The sequence below is a fragment of the Odocoileus virginianus genome, chromosome 1 (genome assembly GCF_023699985.2).
Source record: "Odocoileus virginianus isolate 20LAN1187 ecotype Illinois chromosome 1, Ovbor_1.2, whole genome shotgun sequence".
In the NCBI taxonomy this organism is placed as follows: Eukaryota; Metazoa; Chordata; class Mammalia; order Artiodactyla; family Cervidae; genus Odocoileus; species Odocoileus virginianus.
The window spans coordinates 53,721,002-53,744,822 of NC_069674.1; the positions used below are offsets into that span (position 1 = coordinate 53,721,002).

The 23,821-nt window shown below is 38.6% G+C and overlaps 1 pseudogene; it reads right to left on the reverse strand.

The window, feature by feature from the left end:
* Window positions 1–9,148: 9,148 nt before the first annotated feature.
* Window positions 9,149–15,545, reverse strand: LOC139038248 (large ribosomal subunit protein uL22-like; annotated as a pseudogene).
* Between the last annotated feature and the right edge of the window lie 8,276 nt (window positions 15,546–23,821).

Consider the following 23,821-nt stretch of genomic DNA (forward strand, 5'->3'; position numbering starts at 1 on the left):
ACTACTGGGCACAATTATTAAGGAAATTTGTTATTGTTATTTCAATCCTCATGGTGCTATGAAGGAATGACCCTCCCTTTCCAAATGAAACGGACAAAACTTCCTCTCTATTTTTATTCTTACAGAAGACTTGTCTCTTTGTGAAGCTGCCCAACTGTCCAGTGTTCAGTTCAGTTCAGTTGCTCAGTTGTGTCCAGCTCTTTGGGACCCCGTGGACTGCAGCACACCAGGCCTCCCTGTCCATCACCAACTCCCAGAGTTTACTCAAACTTGTGTCCATTGAGTCAGTGACTCCATCCAGCCATCTTATCCTCTGTCGTCCCCTTCTCCTCCTGCCTTCAATCTTTCCCAGCATCAGGATCTTTTCAAATGAGTCAGTTCTTTGCATCAGGTGGCCAAAGTATTGGAGTTTCAGCTTCAACATCAGTCCTTCCAATGAATATTCAGGACTGAATTCCTCTAGGATGGATTGGTTGGATCTCCATGCAGTCCAAGGAACTCTCAAGAGTCTTCTCCAATACCACAGTTCAAAAGCATCAACTCTTTGGCACTCAGCTTTCTTTATAGTCCAACTCACACATCCGTACATGACTACTGAAAAAACCATAGCTTTGACCAGATGGACCTTTGTTGGCAAAGTAATGTCTCTGCTTTTGAATATGCTGTCTAGGTTGGTCATAACTTTCCTTCCAAGGAGTAAGTGTCTTTTAATTTCATGGCTGCAGTCACAGTCCACAGTGATCTTGGAGCCCCCCAAAATAAAGTCAGCCACTGTTTCCATTGTTTCCCCATCTATTTGCCATGAAGTGATGGGACCGGATGCCATGATCTTAGTTTTCTGAATGTTGAGCTTTAAGCCAACTTTTTCACTCTCCTCTTTCACTTTCATCAAGAGGCTCCTTAGTTCTTCTTCCCTTTCTGCCATTAGGGTGGGTGTCACCTGCATATCTGAAGTTATTGGCATTTCTCCCAGAAATCTTGATTCCAGCTTGTCCTTCATCCAGCCCAGCATTTCTCATTATATACTCCGCATATAAGTTAAATAAGCAGGGTGACAATATACAGCCTTGATGTACTCCTTTTCCTATTTGGAACCAGTCTGTTGTTCCATGCCCAGTTCTAACTGTTGCTTCCTGACCTGCATGCAGGTTTCTCAAGAGGCAGGTCAGGTGGTCTGGTATTCCCATCTCCTTCAGAATTTTCCATAGTTTATTGTGATTCACACAGTCAAAGGTTTTGGTATAGTCAATAAAGCAGAAATAGATGTTTTTCTGGAACTCTCTTGCTTTTTCAATGATCCAGTGTATGTTGGCAATTTGATCTCTGGTTCCTTGGCCTTTTCTAAATCCAGTTTGAACATCTGGAAGTTCACAGTTCACATATTGTTGAAGCCTGGCTTGGAGAATTTTGAGCATTAGTTTACTAGCGTGTGAGATGAGTGCAATTGTGCAGTAGTTTGAGCATTCTTTGGCATTGCCTTTCTTTGGGATTGGAATGAAAACTGACCTTTTCCAGTCCTGTGGCCCCTGCTGACTTTTCTAAATTTGCTGACATATTGAGTGCAGCACTTTCACAGTGTCATCTTTTAGGATTTGAAATAGCTCAATTGGAATTCCATCACCTCCACTAGCTTTGTTCATAGTGATGCTTCCTAAGGCCCACTTGACTTCACATTCCAGGATGTCTGACTGTAGGTGAGCAATCACACCATTGTGATTATGTGGGTCATGAAGATCTTTTTGTACAGTTCTTCTGTGTATTCTTGCCACCTCTTCTTAATATCTTCTGCTTCTGTTATGTCTATACCATTTCTGTCCTTTATTGAGCCCATCTTTGCATGAAATGTTCCCTTGATATCTCTAATTTCCTTGAAGAGATTTCTAGTCTTTCCATTCTATTGATTTCCTCTATTTCTTTGCACTGATCACCGAGGAAGGCTTTCTTATCCCTCCTTGCTATCCTTTGGAACTCTGCATTCAAATGGGTATATCTTTCCTTTTCTCCTTGTTTTTTGCTTCTCTTCTTTTCACAACTATTTGTAAGGCCTCCTCAGACAGCCATTTTGCTTTTTTGCATTTCTTTTTCTTGGGGATGGTCTTGATCTCTGTCTCCTGTACAATGTCACGAACCTCTGTCCAGTGTCACCATATGTTTTATTTAGCTATGCAGAGCCAGGTACCTTGGGGGTGCTGATGCAGCCAGGGAAGTTGACACTAGAGGAGCTCCCACACCTATGTGGCTACAAGTTATGTTCAGATCCCTCCTCCCAGACTTTGATTAGACAACTGTGCTATCAATGGCTCAGAGTATAACTTTCCCCTTTACTTATGGTGTGTCCTCTCTTAGGACTGCTGTCTGCCCATCCCCACCCCACCCCCAGCTTCTCTTAGGATGTGCCATCTCCCCATCCCTCACTCCCCTCTGTGCAGTCTCTCAAGTATGTCTCTATACCCTGAGCTTTGATGTCCATAGAGTTCTTTAGTTACCCTTGTGAACTCTTTTCAAGCTCTAAATAAATCAATAAATGCAAACAGATGTGTGATGTGTGTCTGCCTGTTTGGGGGTGAGCTAGAGTGTCTAAATCCCTTCAACAGAAACATCTTTTTTACAGTCCCTGTCAAACAAAATTTTTAGATTGTTGCATTCTATTCAAACCATATATAAACCCCATTTACTTCACCTTTGCCTTGGCTAGAAACCTGAGTTGGAAGAAAAGTAATTTCTGCATTTATTTCCAGTATAGAGAATTCTCTTTCCTATTTATCATTCAGGGGACTAAACCAAAATCTGGTGTGCCTCAAAGTCCATTCTGATTGGTCTGGTTATGAACACAGGTGCTTGGCACAGAGTAGGGCCCATTTGCTGTTTCTGCACAGCCTGGGGTGGAGCCTGGGATTGCCTGATTTCTTTTGGGGTATATAACTGGTTTGCAATACTGTGTTAGTTTCTGCTGTACAGCATGGTGAGTCAGCCGTATGTACACATATATCGCCTTCCTCCTGAACCTTCCTCCCCAGTCCACCCCTCTAGGTCATCACAGAGCACTGAGTTGAGTTTCCTGTGTTATATAGCAACTTCCCTCTAGCCACCTATTTCACACTTGGTAGTGTACATATATCAATGCTACTCTCAATTCGCCCCCCGCCCCCGCCATTCCCCCACTGAGTCTACAAGTCCCTTCTCTGGTTCTTTTAAAGATGGAAGTTTGGGAAATATGATTCCCAGTGTTCCTCCCAAATCCTCAAGTTAGGTTGTTGACATGCATGGGGAAGATCTGTCCCTCAGGAAGGATCTGTAGTGTCAGGACACTTCTAACGATGATCACAATGATTTGAGAATGTACCACCAGCAGAATCAGTGTGTGAGTTTGTCCCTTTTTCTCCTTCACACCCAGAGAGAGCACAAACAGGGGCCCTGGCATTGGATGAACTGCCTTCTCAAGTCATTCAGCCCTACAAACAGTTAAATAATTCTAATTATACATGAATCATCTGTGTCTGATTTATTTCATCAACATATGTCTCAGTTAGTTACCATTACATATTTTGAGTTCTCACAGCATTGTAAATGCACAGCCCCACGGACTGTAGCCTGTCAGATTCCTCTGTTTGTAGAATTTTCCAACAAGTGGGTTGCCTACTCCAGTGGACCTTCCTGACCCAGGGATCAAATCTGTGCTTCCTGCGGCTTCAACATTGGCAGGTGAATTCTTCACCACTGCGCCACCAGGCTTCCCAAGAAGCTCTGTCATTCATCGCTGAATGTTCTTTTGCCTTGTGCTTTTTTGGGTATCTTTTGACACCAATATCATCTCTCCCCTAGAGGTGCAAATATCCTGATCTCAGAACCAAATTAGATTCTGTAGAACGCCCCAGGCAGTTTCAAAGAAGGAAGGAAGGAAGGGGAAACTGAGGGCAGTTTGACAAGAAATAAGAGGGTCTTTAAAAGAGATTTCCCACAGCCCCCACTGCAATCTCCTTACTGTCTCTTGACAGAAAGTTCCTGGTAGGTCCCTGTGAATCTCCTAAATGTGTATGTGTGTGTGTGTGTGTGTGTGTGTGTGTGTGTGTGTTTTAAACAAAAAACAACTTAATGAATTTTTTCTTATCAATGCAATATACATTCATGATAGGAAAGGTGGAATTTCCATATAACAAAACAGAAAATTTTTAAAATATCATTGGGAAATAAATTCTATTGACACTATGGTAAATATGCTCCATGTTTGTTTTTTTTCTGTATATATAAACAGATTTGATAGCACATGGATCACACTATACTTGTTTTGTAACCAACTTTCTCATCTGACAAACTATCTTGAATCATCTTGGTATTCATATAAGTAATTTTTTAGATAATCATTTAAAATAGATTATAGCATCTCAGTTTATGGATTCACCATTATTTCACTATTTGCATGCATGCATGCTCAGTTGCTCAGTCATGTCTGATTTTTTGCAATCCATGGACTATATATAGCCCGTGAGACTCCCCAGGCAAGAATACTGGAGTGGGATTGCCATTTCCTCCTCCAGGGGATCTTCCTAACCCAAGGTTTGAACCCATGTCTCTTGTGGTTTCTGCATTGGCAGGAAGATTCTTTGCCACTGAGCCACCTGGGAAGTCCCATTTCATTATTTACCTACTGATAAAAACGTAGGTTGCTCTATTTTTCAGTCTTATAAATTATACTGTGTGGAAAATGATGTATAAATGCATCTGAAAATGCACCTATTTTTTTCTTAAAATCAGCACCAAACTCCTACCTGTGCAATTATTGGGTCAAAGAGTTTGCACACTTTAAGAATTTTGATACATAGTACTAGCTCTCTATTGAAAGTGGCTTCAAATCATCTTGAGTAATAATGGTATATACAGTGAATATTATCATTATTTATAATTTTTGCCAACCTAATTAAAACTTGCATTTGTTTAATTTGTAATTCTTAAATAACTAGTTGAGTATTCACCCCTTTATATACTACTATTTTCATTTCTTCTTTTGATAAGTGCTTTTTCATTTATCTATTAAAAATATTTATCAAATATACAATACGTGTCAGATGAACTACTTGGTCATACATCTTTTTCTAGTTATCTATTAGGATGTTTTCATAAGTCTCACTGATTTGATTCAGCTCTTTACATAGTGATGATACTACCACCTCTGTCTTATATACTGCCTGTTCTATTTCCAGGGGTTTTTTTGGCTTGTGTCTGATGATTTTCTGGGTTTTTTTTCCTTATGTACAGAGCTGGTGGCTCAGCTGGTAAAGAATCCACAGGCAATGCAGGAGACATGGGTTTGGTCCTTGGTTTGGGAAGATCCCCTGGAGAAGGAAGTGCCTACCCACTCCAGTATTCTGGCCTGGAGAATTCCATGGACTGTATATCCAAGGGGTTGCAAAGAGTTGGACATGACTGAGTGACTTTCACTTTTGTTTTCCTTATGTACAGAGCTTATATTTTAATGTAATCAAACACCAAAATGTGTGTGTGTGTGTGTGTGTGATTTATCTTCTTAATTAGAAAGGTCTTTACTATGAATAAAGAAATAAAGGAAAGTGAGGTGTTTGTGAGGTGTTTAGAGTCATTAAGTTGATTTATATCCTCAAAGTTCTTTTATTAGATGTTAGAGACTGGCATGGCTATAATTATTTGGAAAGTAACTTAAACATTATTACAAGCTGTTCAGAAAGCTGTTGATTTCAGATAGCTTGATGGAGTCTGAGATTGGCCTAATTAATATCGAGAACTAATCTATATCACATTCTTGGAACTGTAATTACATTTGGGTAAATATCTTTACCTCAGCACAATCCCTCTGATAGCCTCATCTGATTCCACATAAAGTGAGAAAATGGAATAGAATAAAATCAAATTAACAACATTAAAGAACACAGAGTCCATGTATTTTACTAAAAATGCCTTAACATAACCTGTTCACAGCATAAGCCCACTTAACTCAGGAAAGCCTTACCCTGACCACTGGCATTGATTAGGTTAGATATGCCTCTAATGCCTTATCATGACACCTCATTCCTCTCTTTCAAGCCACATGTGGAAATGGCAATCATTAGACAATTGCAGAATTGCTGATTTAATGTTGGCCTCTGCTATACTATAAGCTCTGTGAGGTACCCCTGCTTTGCTGGATACTACATGCCCAAGCCAGGCTTCAGCAATATGTGAACCATGAACTTCAAGATGTTCAAGCTGGATCTGGAAAAGGCAGAGGAATCAAAGATCAAACTGCCAACATCTGCTGGATCATCAAAAAAGCAAGAGAGTTTCAGAAAAACATCTATTTCTGTTTTACTGACTATGCCAAAGCCTTTGACTGTGTGGATCACAATAAACTGTGGACAATTCTGAAAGAGATGGGAATACCAGATCACCTGACCTGCTTCTTGAGAAACCTGTATGCAGGTCAGGAAGCAACAGTTAGAACTGGACATGGAACAACAGACTGGTTCCAAATAGGAAAAGGAGTACATCAAGGCTGTATATTGTCACCCTGCTTATTTAACTTCTATGTAGAGTACATCATGAGAAACACGGGCTGGAAGAAGCAGAAGCTGGAATCAAGATTTCTGGGAAAAATATCAATAACCTCAGATATGGAGATGACACCCACCCTTATGGCAGAAAGTGAAGAAGAACTAAAGAGCCTCTTGAGATAAGTGAAAGAGGAGAGTGAAAAAGTTGACTTAGAATTCAACATTCAGAAAACTAAGATCATGGCATCCAGTCCCATCACTTCATGGCAAATAGATGGGGAAACAATGGAAACAGTGGCTGACTTTATTTTGGGGGGCTCCAAAATCACTGCAGATGGTGATTGCAGCCATGAAATTAAAAGACACTTACTCCTTGGAAGGAAAGTTATGACCAACCTAGACAGCATATTCAAAAGCAGAGACATTACTTTGCCAACAAAGGTCCATCTGGTCAAAGCTATGGTTTTTTCAGTAGTCATGTACGGATGTGTGAGTTGGACTATAAAGAAAGCTGAGTGCCAAAGAGTTGATGCTTTTGAACTGTGGTATTGGAGAAGACTCTTGAGAGTTCCTTGGACTGCAAGGAGATCCAACCAGTCCATCCTAGAGGAGATCAGTCCTGGGTGTTAATTGGAAGGACTGATGCTGACGCTGAAACTCCAATACTTTGGCCACCTAATGCAAAGAGCTGACTCATTTGAAAAGACCCTGATGTTGGGAAGAGTGAAGGCGGGAGGAGAAGGGGACGACAGAGGATGAGATGGTTGGATGGCACCACCGGCTCAATGGACATGAGTTTGAGTAAACTCCGGCAGTTGGTGATGGACAGGGAGGCCTGGCGTCCTGCGGTTCATGGGGTCGCAGAGTCGGACACGACTAAGTGACTGAACTGAACTGAACTGAACTGAACACGCCCAAGACCTAAAACAGAGTTGGTACTGAAGATAGCTGGTTCTCAGAAGGATTGAATATTTGAATTAATGGGCCCTTTCTTTGTGGAAATGGGACTTTCATCTTACCTTTTTAACTGGTTTTTCTAATCAGGCCAGGGGGATATTGCAAACTAAGCCCCTGGGCCAAATTTAGCCAAACCCATTCATTTCCACATTGTCCATTGTTGCTTTCCTGGCAGCTACAGAATTGCATAGTTGCATCTGGCCTGCAAAGCTTAAAACATGTATTAGCTGGCCTTTTATAGAAAATTTTCTGACCCCTGCATTAGATAAGTGATTTTACTCAATATCATCATTCCCAACAGTCACATTGGCATCACTTCTCAATTCCTTTTTTGTAGTGCACTGAGGAAATACTGATCCTGTGGTTTGAACCCCTTGCATGGGCTCAGCTAATGAACAGGCAAGAACAAACTTTGCAGCTCAGAATGTGACTGATGTAGAGAGGAGAAGGACAAGCCTAATGAACTCCTTTCTGGATCTGAAAAGAAAGAACTTTACATAGGGCAGTAAATCTAGCAACAAAAACCTAAATGACAAAAAAATTTCACATGCTAAACTTCTGATCATTTTATTGCGAGAATGACTTTCACTTATAGAAATTTGTTGTACATGGAATTTGAAAGACCTTGAAAAGACAGTCCTCACTCTCAATATAAACGTATTACCTGTTAATACTGGATCCTGTCAGCTACACCTAGGAGGTTGTCCTCCAGGTCTCAGAGGTTCTTAGAGTTCTAGTTCTAAATATCAGGGACATTTCCTATGCAGGAAGCTATCTTTCCTCCATGAAGCTACTTAGTACACCCACTGGACCTGCTAAAATAGCAACTTCTTATCTGGATTTTAAACAACCATGCCTGAGGTGTGACATGATGGTAGGCTAGCAGAACAATTAGATGGTGCCAAAATCTTACCATTGAAAAGATACTCAGAAATACTCATGCAGCCTTTATAAGCACAAGGAAACTTGGCAAAGGAAGTCTGAGTAAATCTCTTTTAGTTGTATTTTGAAACTGAAGCACTAATGCTAAATTACAGGTGAGGCTGGACTCTGTGGCTTAGGCTAGGATTCAGTGAATTTCCCCAATTGAAAACAGTATCTTAGCTGATTCAATACAATCTAATGTTCCATCATTCCCAACAAAGTTCTAAAGGAGATGGATGTAGAGAAAGATAGATACCAAGAGAAAGTACTGAACTTGCCTGCATGTCAGCATGGCAGAAGGAAATGTACCCAGGGGTGTTCTAGGGTACTGGGTTTCAGGTTAAGGCTCCTGCTCAGGCCACCAGGTATAGGAGGGAAAAGAAAAAATTAGCTACTCCTGATCTTCTGGTGCTCGATGAGTCTATCCATTAGAAATAGGGCCCACAAGGTGTCTTGGAGCCTGGTTTTTGAGATGAGTTTTCTTCCTAATTTTGGAGAGCAGGAATAGGGGACAGTTAATGATACAGCTTCCTCTTCCATACAGGCCCATCCTCTTGGTCAGGAAAAGGCTATTTCTTTGAACTAAAGTTGCGAGGGGCAGCAATAAAAGGAATATGACTTGATTTCCATTTTTTACTCAGGTGACCTCAGGGGCAGAGTGACTCACCAAAGACAGAATTCAAATGCTCTGGGACATTTGAGACCAAAGCTATTTTTACATCACCCCTTTAAGTGGGAGAAAAATGGGACACAGGAGGAGAGACTCTTCAGGGCCCTCGTTTGCTCTGATTCTTCTGATTCTTTGCTGTCTGAAAGGCTGGCAGAGATAGAGAAACGGCCTTGAAAGGCAGGCACACTGACGGTGAGGCATATTCACTGATAACCTGAGCACAGAAGAGGGAGAAAATCCACAAGAATCAGGAACTCAAACATGAGAATAGCTTACAGCTATGGAATATAGAGACATATATCTGAATAAGGCCTGTGAGTCAAGACATCAGGAAAACAGAGAGCTATGTTCCAGAAACTTGGCTTAAGGGGGAAGATAATGCAGGTTAGCTTGACATCTACTTTGGGAGCAGTTCAATCCTAAATGGTTAAAAGCCAAATATTTTGGTGTTTCAAGTTAACTCTCAGTTAAGGGACGTAAAGGACTCAATCATCTCAGAATCATAGCTAACATGGAGAGCAGTTGCTAAAGCAGGGTCTAGTGGTATTCACAGTGTAAGTGTCCTTTCTCAGCATCCAACAACTCACCAACAGCAGACTCAGAGTCATTATTTTTGCCCAGAATTCATGTTTCTTGTTAATCTTTGCCAGCATTAGGGTGCTTCTGGGAAAAACAAGCTGCGTAAAATAGATATTTGAAGATGAGGAGGAAGAGGAGCTATTTAATTGCCATATGTGGCAAAATTCATTTGGATTTGAAATTCCTTTTTTTTTTTTTTTTTTTGCTATACAGTGGGGTACTGGGAGATCATACTGTTCATGGGGTTCTTGTGGCAAGAATACTGGATTTGGTTTGCCATTCTCTCCTCCAGTGGGTCATGTTTGGTCAGAGCTCTTCACTATTAGTCATCTGACTTGGGTGGCTCTGTACCACATGGCTCATAGCTTTATTGAGTTACACAAGCCCCTTCACCATGACAAGGCTGTGATCCACGAAGGGATATGATCTAATAATGGCCAAAAGCAAAGAGGGACTAAAGAGCCTCTTGATGAAGGTGAAAGAGGAGAGTGAAAAAGCTGGCTTAAAACTCAACCTTCAAAAAACTAAGATCATGACATCTGGTCCTATTACTTCATGGCAAATAGATGTGGAAAAAGTAGAAACAGTGACAGACTTTATTTTCCTGGACTCCAAAATCACTGCAGACTGTGACTGCACCCATGAAATTAAAAGACGCTTTCTCTTTGGAAGAAAAGCCTAAAGAGACTTAGTGAAGTGAAGTGAAAGTCGCTCAGTAGATCCTACTCTTTGTGACCCCATGGAATTCTCCTGGCCAGGAAACTAGAGTGGGTAGCCTTTCCCTTCTCCAGGGGATCTTCCCAACCCAGGGATTGAACAGCATATTAAAAAGCAAAGACATCACTTTGCTAACAAAGGTCTGTATAGTCAAAGCTATGGTTTTTCCAGTAGTCATGTATGGATGTGAGAAGAGGACCGTAAAGAAGGTGGAGCGCCTAAGAATTGATGCCTTCAAACTGTGGTGCTGGAGAAGACTCTTGAGAGTCCCTTGGACTGCAAGGAAATGAAACCAGTCAATCCTGAAGGAAATCTTCTCTGAATATTCATTGGAAGGACTGATGCTGAAGCTGAAGTTCCAATACCTTTGCCACCTGATGCAGAGAGCCAACTTATTGGGAAAAGACCTTGATGTTGGGAAAGACTGGGGGCAAAAGGAGAAGAGAGAAGCAGAGGATGAGGTGGTTGGATGGCATCACCAACTCAATGGACATGAGTTTGAGCAAACTCCAGGAGATAGTGAAGGATAGGGAAGCCTGGTGTGTTGCAGTCCACGGGGTCACAAAGAATCGGACAAGACTTAGTGACTGAACAACAACTGGGAAATTAGTGCCCATGCCCCTGGCCGCACCCCCTCCTCCAGGCCTGCTCGGTCTCATCGGCTGCCCCAACACACGTGACCTCTTACCCGGGGTTCTTCCATACTGTACTTACCCCAGACTGGGACAAAAAGGCAGCATGTTCCTTTAACTATTTTTTATATTAATACCATAGACAAGGACCTTTTTTTAAGGACTAGAGTTAGTAAATTAGACAAATAAAAGAGATAATACCATGTGATTTGTCTTATATGTGGAAACTATACAACAAAACAAATGAACAAACATAAAAATTTGCATTCATCTTTAAAGAGCATCGTCTCTGTTTCCCACAGCCCTCCAGCTATCCCATAACCAAGCTCCACTGGTCTTCAAAGCCATATGTTCTGAGAGCTCATCTTTCTGGTACAGGACCCCCAGACTGGGGAGTTCGATGTAGGTCTCAGACCCCTGGTACTTTGGAGAGAACCTCTGCACTTTTTATCGTTTTCCCATTTTTGGTCGACTACTTGGGGATGTGGATCTTGACTGCCACATCTCCACCACTCCTACTTGTCTTGTTGTGGTACCATTTTCATACGTTTACTTGTAAAAAATCCTTTCTACTAGTCTTTAGTTTGTTCTCATAAATAACTGTTCTGTAAATAGTGGTAATTTTGATGTGCCCTTGGGAAGAGGTGAGCTCAGGGTCTTACTACTCCACAATCTTGGCCATTCCCTCTAACTCACACTTTTTGGATTCATATAGAGATTGAAAATTTATTTCAAATGATCTTTTTTAAAACATTTTTTATTTGCATTTATTTTTTACAGAATTTATCCCCAGGCCGGAAACTTTTGTTTCTTCAGTTTCTTCTGCAACCTTCTGCAGACCTTCTGCAATTTTTTTCTTCTGTGCAACTTCTTTTGACTTAGGAGCAATCTATTATCTTTCAGTAAAAGCCATCTCAATGTGGCAGGGATGGCTCATGTATGGGTTGATTTGATCATGAGCTCTGTAAGTCCTGTGCCATACCTTGGGGGCTTTGCTCTCTTGGATGAGCAAAATGACGAGAGAGTCTACATCTAAGCACTTAAGTTCAGCATTACTCTCTGCAGTTTTGAGCATGTGCAGTAAAAAGCACTCTTCTTGAGCCACGAGCCCTGTCTTCAGCCCCACTGTTTGGCCAGTGCACACCTACCAAACCCACACAATGGCACATACTGCTTCTTTAAAGCGACATCCTTCAGATACTTGGTGGCTTTTCAGATATGCATACCCTTAATGCCCTGGTCATTAATACCCTTAATGGCCCGTGGAAAATTCTTAAACAGACGGGAATATCAGACCACCTGACCTTCCTCCTGAGAAATCTTTATGTAGGGCAGGAAGCAACAGTTAGAACTGGACTTGGAACAACAGACTGGTTCCAAATAGCGAAAGGAGTACATCAAGGCTGTATATTGTCACCCTACTTATTTAACTTATGTTCTGAGTACATCATGAGAAATGCTGGGCTGGATGAAGCACAATCTGGAATTAAGATTTCTGGGAGAAATATCAATAACCTCAAATACACAGATGACACCACCTTTATGGCAGAAAGTGAAGAACTAAAGAGACTCTTGATGAAAGTGAAAGAGGAGAGTGAAAAAGCTGGCTTAAAACTCAGCATTCAGAAAACTAAGATCATGGCATCCGGTCCCATCACTTCATGGCAAATAGATGGGGAAACTATGGAAGCAGTGACAGACTTTATTTTGGGGGACTCCAAAATCACTGCTGATAGTGACTGCAGCCATGAAATTAAAAGACGCTTGCTCCTTGGAAGAAAAGTTATAGCCAAACTAGATAGCATATTAAAAAGCAGAGACATTACTCTGCCAACAAAGGTCTGTCTAGTCAAAGCTATGGTTTTTCCAGTAATCATGTATGGATATGACTGTTGGACTGCAAAGAAAGCTGAGCACCAAAGAGCTGATGCTTTTGAACTGTGGTATTGGAGAAGACTCTTGAGAGTCCCTTGGACTGCAAGGAGATCCAACCAGTCCATCCTAAAGGAAATGAGTCCTAAATATTCATTGGAAGGACTGATGCTGAAGCTGAAACTCCAATACTTTAACCACCTAATGCAAAGAACTGACTCATTAGAAAAGACCCTGATGCTGGGAAAGATTGAAGGGGGGAGGAGAAGGGGATGACAGAGGATAATATGGTTGGATGGCATCACCGACTCAATGGACATGAGTTTGAGCAAGTTCTGGGAGTTGGTAATGGACAGGGAAGACTGTCCATAGGATAGGAAGCCCCAGGGCATGCTGCAGTCCATGGGTTACAAAGGGTCAGGCATGACTGAGTGATTGAACTGAACTGAACTGAATGGCTTGGGCAGTTTCAGGAGTGTTAAAGTGAACACAAAGATTTGAGCTTCTTGATTTGCATGATTTCATGGGGTTTTCTGGGTCAAGTGAATAGCAGCTACCATTGTCATATGGAAACCTGAAAACTCATATTTTTACTGATTTTTAAATGTCTTTTATACAGAAAGACAATTGACCAGATGACACAAATGGTACTGTATTCATTATTTCCTCTTAATTTTTTGTTAGAAATATGAGCCATTAGATTTTTAAAAGATTATGTCAAATTAATGAGTACATTTTGTGACATTTACCAGTTTTTATGTGTGTAAAAATGCATTTCTTTTCCAGAGAGTACATAAATATTTGGCTGTAATACCTGCTGAGTTTTTATCTATCTACCTATTAGTCATCCTATTTTTAATAATTAAAATGCCTGAAATATTGAAATATGTTTGGTCTATAAAATGGATTGATAATCTTCAGGAATCCCCCCCCCCCCCCCGCCACATAGCTATTTTTCATACATTTGTAAAACACAGTTGCTTCCTCAGTGACTTATGATGATCTTTCTTTATGGATGTGACTTTCTTACCGGTGTATGTTAGAGTGTATTTCAGAGACAAGTATTGTGGAGCAAAGTTAGTTATCATTGTTATATTTTTATATAGTATAAATTGGAGAAAAACAGCTTTTAACTAAGCAGTTATGTTATAGATACTCAAAGTAATAAGGTTCTATTACAAAGACATAGTAGAATCCAAAATTGATATATAAAGTTGTTTACATCAGCAATCCCCAACCTTTTTGGTAGTAGGGACCAGTTTTGTGGAAGACAGTTTTTTCATGGGGGTAGGGGGTGGTTCAGGCAGTATCATAACATGAGTGATGGGGGGAAGTGTTTCGGGTGGTAATGCAAATGATGTGGAGAGATGGAGAAGGACCTGCTTGCCCGCTGCTTACCTCCACCCATGAAGCCCAGTTCCTAACAGGCTGCAGACCAGTACAAGTCCACATTCTGGGGGTCTAAGGGACAAGTGTAGGTTTTATACATATGGTGGTGGTGGTTTAGTCACTAAGTCATGTCTGACTCTTGTAACATCGTGGACTGCAGCCTACCAGGCTTCCCTGCCCATGGGGTTTCCCAGGCAAGAATACTAGAGTGATTTGCCATTTCCTTATCCAGGGGATCTTTCTGAGCCAGGAACCAAACCCACATCTGCAGCTTTCAGGCAATTTCTTTACAGACTGAGCTACCAGGGAAGCCCAGGTTTTATACGTGTGTGTGTGTGTGTGTGTGTGTGTGTACACACATATATATATACACATATTTTAAAATGTTTATTTTTTAATATTTATACACACAGGCAAATATCTGAAAGAACATTTTCAAGTTGAAACTGATGATCATTGAGAGTTGAAGTTCTGGTTAGATTATAATTTCTGTTTATATTTCTCGATTTTTCCATGCAATCTAATACATATGTAATATTCAGAAAACAAAGGTTATGTATTTTTATTTCTGTTGCTTAAATATAACTAGATTAACATTCTGTTAAATTTTATTCCAGTATATTGGATTAGATTTTGCTTTGGGCATTTTTATAACTACATTTAATTAACCTCTGTATTTGAGGGAGGGTTTTACTTAAGGGCTACTTTTTTGCTCAACAAAATTAGCTGTTAATGAGAAATAATAATTTGCAATAAAATAGGGCTGTTTTATAGCCCTATCTCCAGGCCATGGTTGATGTATCTTTACCATTTTTGAGTGAAGTAAGTTGTAGGTTTTGAGGTGATCTCGGTGGGCAGGAGGCAGGTGATTTTCCCCTACAGACTTTTCTGGTAAGTCGAGTGTGAGCCTCACAGCTTTCTCAAGGATGAACACCCAGTCTTCTTATCCAACAGGTCCTTACCTGGGTTTTCAAATTTTTAAATTTATTTCCTTAATTGTGAAGGTGTATCTTGAAGAAATTATGTTCAAGGTAAACTCTGGCATATCTAAGACTGCCTTTACATATAAATAGAAATTTGGCCACATATAAAATTTTTCAGACACAACTTTTTTTCTTCAAAATTCTGCAGCTGTTGCAGTCTTGTCTTCTAGTGAAGTTGGTTCCTATTTTAGAAAGACTATACTTTCTGCCTGGGAACTCCTGAAATATTTTTTAAACAAATTCATCTTATTCAAATATCCTGCTAGTATATATATTTAGGTACGCACCTATTTTCCTCAATTTGATCTGGTACATATTTCATATTTCGTATATAACAGAATTGGATTTTTTGATTCTTTTTCTTGGTGTATTTTATTTAATTTTGTGTTATTGCTTCTGTTACAATGTCCTAGTTTCTTCCTAAATCACACCTATATTTTATATCGAATCTATGATTTTTGTTGGTCTCTGTTACTCTCACTTGTTTTGTCCTCCATTTGGGATCTTATCATTTTCATTCTGTTGTCCTTTCACTTTTGCACTTTGAGAAAATAGTTGAAGTTGTCTTCGGTATCAGTGATTACATTTTTTTCAGTATGAATTATACTTTTTACCAGCACCAAAGATGCATTTATAGCTTACTGTTACATATTTACTTTTATGGTATTAATTCTTTATAGGATCCAGCTCATTTGTGGATCTTGATTGCTTTTAAATCTTAGTTTGTCCTTAAGACTGTTTTCCACAGAAGTCAAGGTTTTTCAGTGATGTAAGGAAGAAAAATTTCTCCACTCCCTCCTTCATTATGGTTCCAATAAGAAATCATATTCAGGGACTTCTCTCTTAAGTCTTTAGCATGAATTCCACTCTTGCTTTTACTGGGAGGCTTTATGTTGTTGTTTAGGTTTTTTTGCATTATTTATTTTTGTTATTCTTGCTATTAATTTACTCCTTGTATATGAGGCTTGTTCCAAGCTGGAGCTTACTGCAGAGAAAGTAATTGCTCTTAGCCCCAACATTTGTTTACTGAGAGGTGCTGACTGCACAGTCCTCTCAGTTCTACAGTTGGATCAAAGATTGGCCCAATTTTTGGTGATTAAGAATAAAGCTGTTATACACATTTGAGAACAGGTTTTTGTATGAACACAGATTTCATTTCTCTGGGATAAATGCCCAAGGGTATAATTACTGGGTTGTATGGTAGTTGCATGTTTAGCTTATTAAGAAAGTACCAGACTATTTTTCAGAGTGGCTGTATCATTTTACAGTCTCATCAGCAATGTACGAACGATCTAATTTTTATACATTCTTGCCAGAATTTAATGTTTGCATTATTTTTTATTTGATCCATTCTGATAAGACATTTAGTGATATTTCATTGTTGTTTTAATTTGCATTTCCCTAATAGCTAATGATGCTGAATGTCTTTTCATGTGCTTATTTGCCATCTGTACATCTTCTTCAGTGAAATATCCTTGTATCTTTTGCCCATTTTCTAATTGAACTGTTTTTTGATGGGTATTTTATTTTGAGAATTTTAGGAACTAGTCTCTTCTCATATATATGGTTTGCAAATATTTTCTCTCACTTGCTAACTTTTTGTTTTTATCTTCTTAACAAGGTTTTTCACAGGGAAAGTTGTTTAATGTTGATAAATTCTGATTTATCATTTTTCCCCTTATGGATGATACTTTTGATGTTAATTCTAAGAACTCTTTCAGAGAAGGCAATGGCACCCCACCCCAGTACTCTTGCCTGGAAAATGCCATGGACGGAGGAGCCTGGTAGGCTGCAGTCCATGGGATTGCTAAGAGTTGGACACAACTGAGCGACTTCACTTTCACTTTTCACTTTCATGCATTGGAGAAGGAAATGGCAACCCACTCCAGTGTTCTTGCTTGGAGAATCCCAGGGATGGGGGAGCCTGGTGGGCTGCCGTCTATAGGGTCACACAGAGTCAGACACAACTGAAGCGACTTAGCAGCAGCAGCTAAGAACTCTTTGCCTAGCACTAGATCATGATAATTTTATCAATGTTTTTAAATGAAAACTTAATTGATTCACATTTTACATTGAAATAAGGGACCCACTTTGAATTATTTTTTGTATTAGGTGTGAAGTGTAAGTCAAAGTTCAGTTTGCAAACTATGAATGTCCTATTGCACCAGAACACTTGTTCAAAAAGTTTTGCTTTGTCTATTGAATTGTTTCTGCATCTTTGTCAAAAGTCTGTTGGAAATATTTGTGTGGGTCTACTTCTCAGTTCTCTATATGTTCTATAGATCTGTGAATCTTACCTTTTGTCAATACCAAGTAGTCTTGATTATTCTAGTTAGACAGCAAGTCTTGAAATTGGTAAGACTGATTCCTACTTTATTTTTATTTCTCAAAATTATTTTAGCTATTTTATCATCTTTGCCTTTCTGTATAAAGTTTAGAATAATAATATCTATATCTACAAAAAATTTTATTAGAATTTGAATAGGAATTTTTCAAATTGTCCTACAACATTTCTTTTTCTGATCCAAGATTCAATCCAGGATTTCACATTGCATTCAGTTTCATTTTTTCCTTACTCTCCTACAGTCTAGAATAGTTCCTCCATTTTCCTTTCTTTTTATGACTTTGACAATTTTAAGAATACTGATCTTTTTTTTTGAAGAATGTCTCTTTTACTTCCTAGAATAAATTTAAATTTAATATACAGTTAAAATATATATCTAAATTAAAAATAGACATTTATATTAAGCTTTCACTATCAAAAATAAAGTAATGGTCCTTTGTTTTCCTTTTGTGGATGATACAGGTTCTGTATCCAACCTCAAGAATCTTTGTGTGTCTCTCTTAAACTTTCTATAAGTTTAGAACAATTTTGACATGTATTTATCATTACAGTATCACACAGAGTAATTTTGCTGCCTAAAAATCCTCTGTGCTCTAACTATTCCTCTTACCTTTAAGCCCTGGAAACCACTAATATTTTTACTGTCTCCATAGTTTTGTCTTTTCTATAACGTCATATAATTTGAAACACATCATATGTAACTTTTTCAGATTGGCTTCTTTCACTTAGCAATATATATTTAAGATTCCTCCATGTCTTTTTATGACTCGGCAGCTTATATAGTTTTAGCACTGAATAATATTCCACTGTGTGGGTGCACCGCAGTTTACCCACTCATTTACTGAAGAACATCTTGGCTCCTTCCGAGTTTTGACAATTACTAATAATGCTACTATAATCATCCATGTGCAGGTTTTGCATGGATATGCTTTTCAACTCCTTTGAATAAGTACCAAGGAATGTGATTGCTGGATGATATGGTAAGAGTATGTTTAACTTTGTAACAAACTGGCAGACTGTCTTGCAAAGTGGCTGTACCATTCTGTCTTTCCACCAGCAATGCTGAGAGTTCTGTTCTTCCATTTTTCACCAACAACTGGTGTTGTCAGAGTTCTGGATTTTGGCCATTCTAAAAGGTATCTAAAAGTGGTATCTTACTGTTGTTTTAATTCGTGTTTTCTGAAGATATATGTTGTGCAACACATTTTCATATACTTATTTGTGTATCTTCTGTGTTGAAATGTCTGTTACAATCTTCTATTTCTTAATTGGGTTATTTGCTTTATTTTTACCTAGTTTTAAGAGTTCTTGTATATTTTTGATATACATTTTGCAAATATTTTCTCCCAGTCTATGGCTTGTCTCATCACTCTCTTCACAATGTCTTTCACAGAAAATATTTTTAACTTTAATGAAGTCCTCCTTACTGATTACTTCTTTCATGGATCCTGCCTTTGGGGCTGTATTTTCTCCTTTGTTACCTTCCAGGAGGTTTGCAGTTTTGCATTTGCATTTAGGTTTGTGATCCATTTTGAGTGTGTGTGTGTGTGTCTGTGTGTGAAGTGATAAGGTCTACATACAAATTTATTTTTTGCTTGTTAAGGTTTGGTTTTCAAGCAACTGTTTTTGAAAAGACCATTTTTACTCCAGTGTATTGCCTTAGCTCCTTGTCAAAGATCAGTTGACAATATTTATTTTCTATTTCAAGGCTCTCTATTCTCTCCATTGATCTCTCTGTCTCTACTTTTGCCAGTTCCACACTTCTTGATTACTGTAGCTTTTAAGTCTTGGCTAATAGTGTCAGTCCTTTGACTTTGTTCTTCTACTTCAATATCATGTTGACTATTTTATTTTTTTTGTCTTTCCATGTAAACTTTAGAATCACTTTATCAATAGCTACAAAATATGTTACTGGGATTCTGATTGAGATTGCATTAAATCTACAGATTGAGTTGGGAAAAACTGATATTTGACCACACTGAATTCCTATCCATGAATATGGAATATCTTTCCAATTTTTTAGTTCTTCTTTGATACTTCCATCACAGTTTTGTAATTTTCCTCACATAGAACTTATACATATTTTGTTACTTAAGTATTTCTTTTCTTTTTTGGTGGTATTGCAAAAGGTAATGTGTTTCATTACCTTTTGCTTGTGTTTCATGTCAAATTCCACTTGTTCTTTGCTGGTATATAGGGATACAACTGACTGTATATTAACCTTTTATCCTACTATCTGTAATAATTGCTTATTAGTTCTAGGAGGGTTGGTTTTTCTTTTTTTTGGCAATCCTTTAGAATCTTCTATATAGACAATCATGTGCTCTATGAACAAAGAGTTTTATTTCTTCCTTCTAATATGTATATCTTTTATTTCCTTTTCTGTCCTCACTGCATTAGTTAGCAATTCCAGTACAATTTTGAAAAGGAGTGGAGAGAGGAGACACTCTCGCTTTGTTGCTTATCTTAGCAGGAAAGTGACAAAGAAGTATATGTTAGCTGTAGATTTTTGTAGCTATTACTTGTTAATTTCAGGACATCCCCTCTACTCTTAGTTTATTGACAGTTTTTACCATGAATTGGCATTGAATTTTGTCAAATATGTTTTCTACATCTATTGATGTGATCATGTAGTTTTTATTCTTGATGTGAGAGATTATATTAATTGACTTTTTAATAATAAATCAGCTCTGCATACTTGGAATAAATCCAATTTTCTTGTGATGTATAACTTTTTTTTAACACTGTTGAATTTGATTTGAAAACCATTTTTTGAGAATTTCTGCATCTATGTTCATGAGAGGTATTGGTACATAGTTTTTTTTTTTTTAATGTCTTTGTCTGATTTTGGTTTAAGGTGATGTTGGATTCAAAGACAGTTAGGAAGTATTCCCTCTGATTCTATCTTCTGAAATAATTGGTATAACCTCTTAAATTTTTGATGGAATCTACCAGTGGTGTTTTCTGTTTTGGAAGATTATTAATTGCTGATTCAGCTTCTTTAATAGATATAGGCCTAATCAGATTGTTTATTTCTTCTTGTGTGGGTTTTAGCAGATTGTGTCTTTCAAGAATTTTGTCCATTTCATCTAAATTAGCAAATTTGTGGCCCAGAGTTGTTTATAATATTCCTGATTATCCTTAGAATGTCCATGGGATATGTAGTGATGTATTTTCCTTCATTTCTGATTTTAGTCATTTGTACCCTACACTACCTCTTTTATCTTAGTTAGCCAGGCTAAAGGTTTATCAGTTTTATTGATCTTTGCAAGGAATCAACTTTTGGTTTTATTGATTTTCTATATTTATTTCCTATTTTTATTTTCATTGACTTCTGCTCCAATTTTTATTTCTTCTTTTCTGCTTGTTTTGGAATAAATTCGCTCTTCTTTTTCTAGTTTTCTAAGGTTCAGGCTTAGATGATTGATTTCAGATTTTTCTTCTTTTCTACTACTCATTCAATGCTATAAATTTTGCTCATTTCCCTCTAAGGACTTTTGCTGCATCTCACAAATTCTGATAAATTGTGTTTTCATTTTCATGATATTTTAAATATTCATTAATAGCTTAACATATTTTAAAATTTCTCTTGAGATTTCTTCTTTGAATAATGTGTTATTTATACATGTGCTGTTTCTTATCCAGCTTATTATCCACATATTTGGGGGTTTTCTAGCTATCCGTTTTTTATTTCTGTTTCAAGTTCACTATGATCTGAGAGAAGACATATCATTTCCATTTTAAAAAATGTATTAAATTGTGTCCCAACCCAGGGATTGAGCCCAGGTTCCTGTATTGCAGGCGGATTCTTTACCATCTGAGCCACCAGGGAAGCCCTGTGTTATGGCCCAATCTTGGTGAATGCTCAATATCAACTGAATGTGATATTGAGCAGAATGTGTATTCTGCTACTGTTGGATTAAGTAGTCTATAGATATAATTATATTCAGTTGATTGATGGTGTTGAATTTACTGCTTTTCTGCTTGCCAAAGCTGTCTATTTTTGAAAGAAGGGTATTGAGATTTTCAACTATAATAATGCACTCATTTGTTCCTTCTTGCACTTGTATCAGCTTTTATCTCATGTATTTTGACATTTGATTGTTAGGTATATGTATATATATGCTATATATATATGTTAGGTATATATGTTAATGATCTTTATGTGTTCATGTCTCTGATTCCAGTTTCTTCCGTTTTCTGCTGGTTGTTTTTTGAATGAATCTTTACTGTTTATCATCAACTCCTATTTAAGCCTCTCTGTCCTTTCTCTCTGCTGTGGGGATAGTTGGGCCTGTTTGTCTTCTGTTTCATTAATATGATTCCTGATAACATCCATTCTGTTCTTTACTGCCTCCAACCAATAGATCCACTTACTGTGGCTGTTGGGCTATTGGCATTTACTTTAGGAGGTTCCTGAAATGAATGAACTCTAATGATACTAGTAGGTCCTTGATCACTCAGTTTAAGTTCAGATTCCTTGCCTGGCTTAGGAAGATCAAGAAGGGCATGGTGATTTATTATACTAATATTGCAAAACACAGGGTAAAGAAGTTTCCCCAAGAGGAAAACAATGCAATCACCAGAATAAAAATGGGAAGAGGCAGGATGGCAGGAAACAGCAAAGTCCACAGCAACCTTTTAACTAGGTACCTCAGTTTTAATTGGAAAGAATCATACTGTGTAGAGTCATACTGAGTAGCCCTGCTGAATAACTAAGAGAGGAGTGCATGACTGACTCTTTACCCTGGCATCTTTCTCTTCCACATGGCAAATTGCATTTTCTAACATCTAAGGTTTCTTTATCTACAGTTGATGCCACCAATGAACATACATCCTCTACTCGATTTTGCCGGAGCCTGCAGGCAAACGAACCGGTCACGGGCGCAATCGCCGAAATACCTAAGAAATAAAGACTCGGAAAGATGGGGTTGAGAGGGACGGAGTCAGCTCTCGACTGAAACCGACGACTTTATTGAGGAGTAACATGCTTATATATGCTAACAGGACTCACTAAATTTAGATCAAGGACATGTATAGTGCAGAATCGCAGGCATTAGTCTTCGCTCAGGAATTTTATCTCAACTCTTTTAAGACTAGCAGAGCAAGGGACTGGCGTCTTAGTATGATTACAATCAGTTAAAAGATTATCATGATTACAATCAATTAAAGATTATCTAAAGATTACCTAGACATAAACCATACACAGGAGCCTGACAATCTCGTCAGGAAAATGGGTAAAAGGTCGCTACAGCAATTTCCTTGAGGGAGGTGAGAAAGGTCAACCCGCACTTTAATAAATCAGGGGTGGGGGACAGAGAGGGACCTCTTGATCTCTCTCAGGGCCAAGAAGGAGCCTGAGCAGTCAGGCTGGCTCCCCGCACGATTTTAGCTGTACTTTCTAATAATTTTGTACTTGTTTTGGAGTCAGTATACATTCAAGAAGTAGTCTTTCCCGTACACATATTTATCATGTCATCATCATCTGATCCTTAGTGGCTCAGTCGGTAAAGAGTCCACCTGCAGTGCAGGAGACCTGGGTGCAATCCCTGGGTTGGGAAGATCCCCTGGAGAAGGAAATGGCAACGCACTCCAGTATTCTCGCCTAAGAAATCCCATGGACAGAGGAGCCTGGTGGACTACAGTTCACTGAGTCGCAAGAGTTGAACACAACCAAGCGACTGAACAAGCACAACACATTCAAGATGTAATCTTTACCCTACCCATGTTTATCATGTCATCATTTGTAATATCAGTAATGAATGAGATCCTTAGATCATTGGGTCGGATACTCAGAAATGAACACAGCTGCCCAAAACTCCCCTTTTCCTCCTTCAGGACAAATGTCATCTTCTCAGAAAGTCTTTCCCACCATTGTGGTATCTAACTGGCCCATTATATCTACCCAGCCTCTGTTTAATTTCATTGTAGCCTTTATCACAAGTTGGGATTACTTTGCTTATTTGTTCCCTTGCTTATCTTTAGGCTCCCTCCATGAGAACAGGTACCATGACCCTCTCTCTCCTCTGGTACCCCCAATTCTTAGCACAGGACCCTGAAAACAGGAGGTGTTCATCTTACCTGAATGTTGATGTTGTTTGTCAAATTTGAGTCCCAAGTGTGAAATGCAGGATTTAAAATATTTAAGTGTACTTGCTGAGATCATGTTGTCCTTCTATGCTTATTAAACAATGATCTAGCACTTTACATCTCTCATTTTTTTCTTCTAAATGCCTCAATAATTTGACCTCACA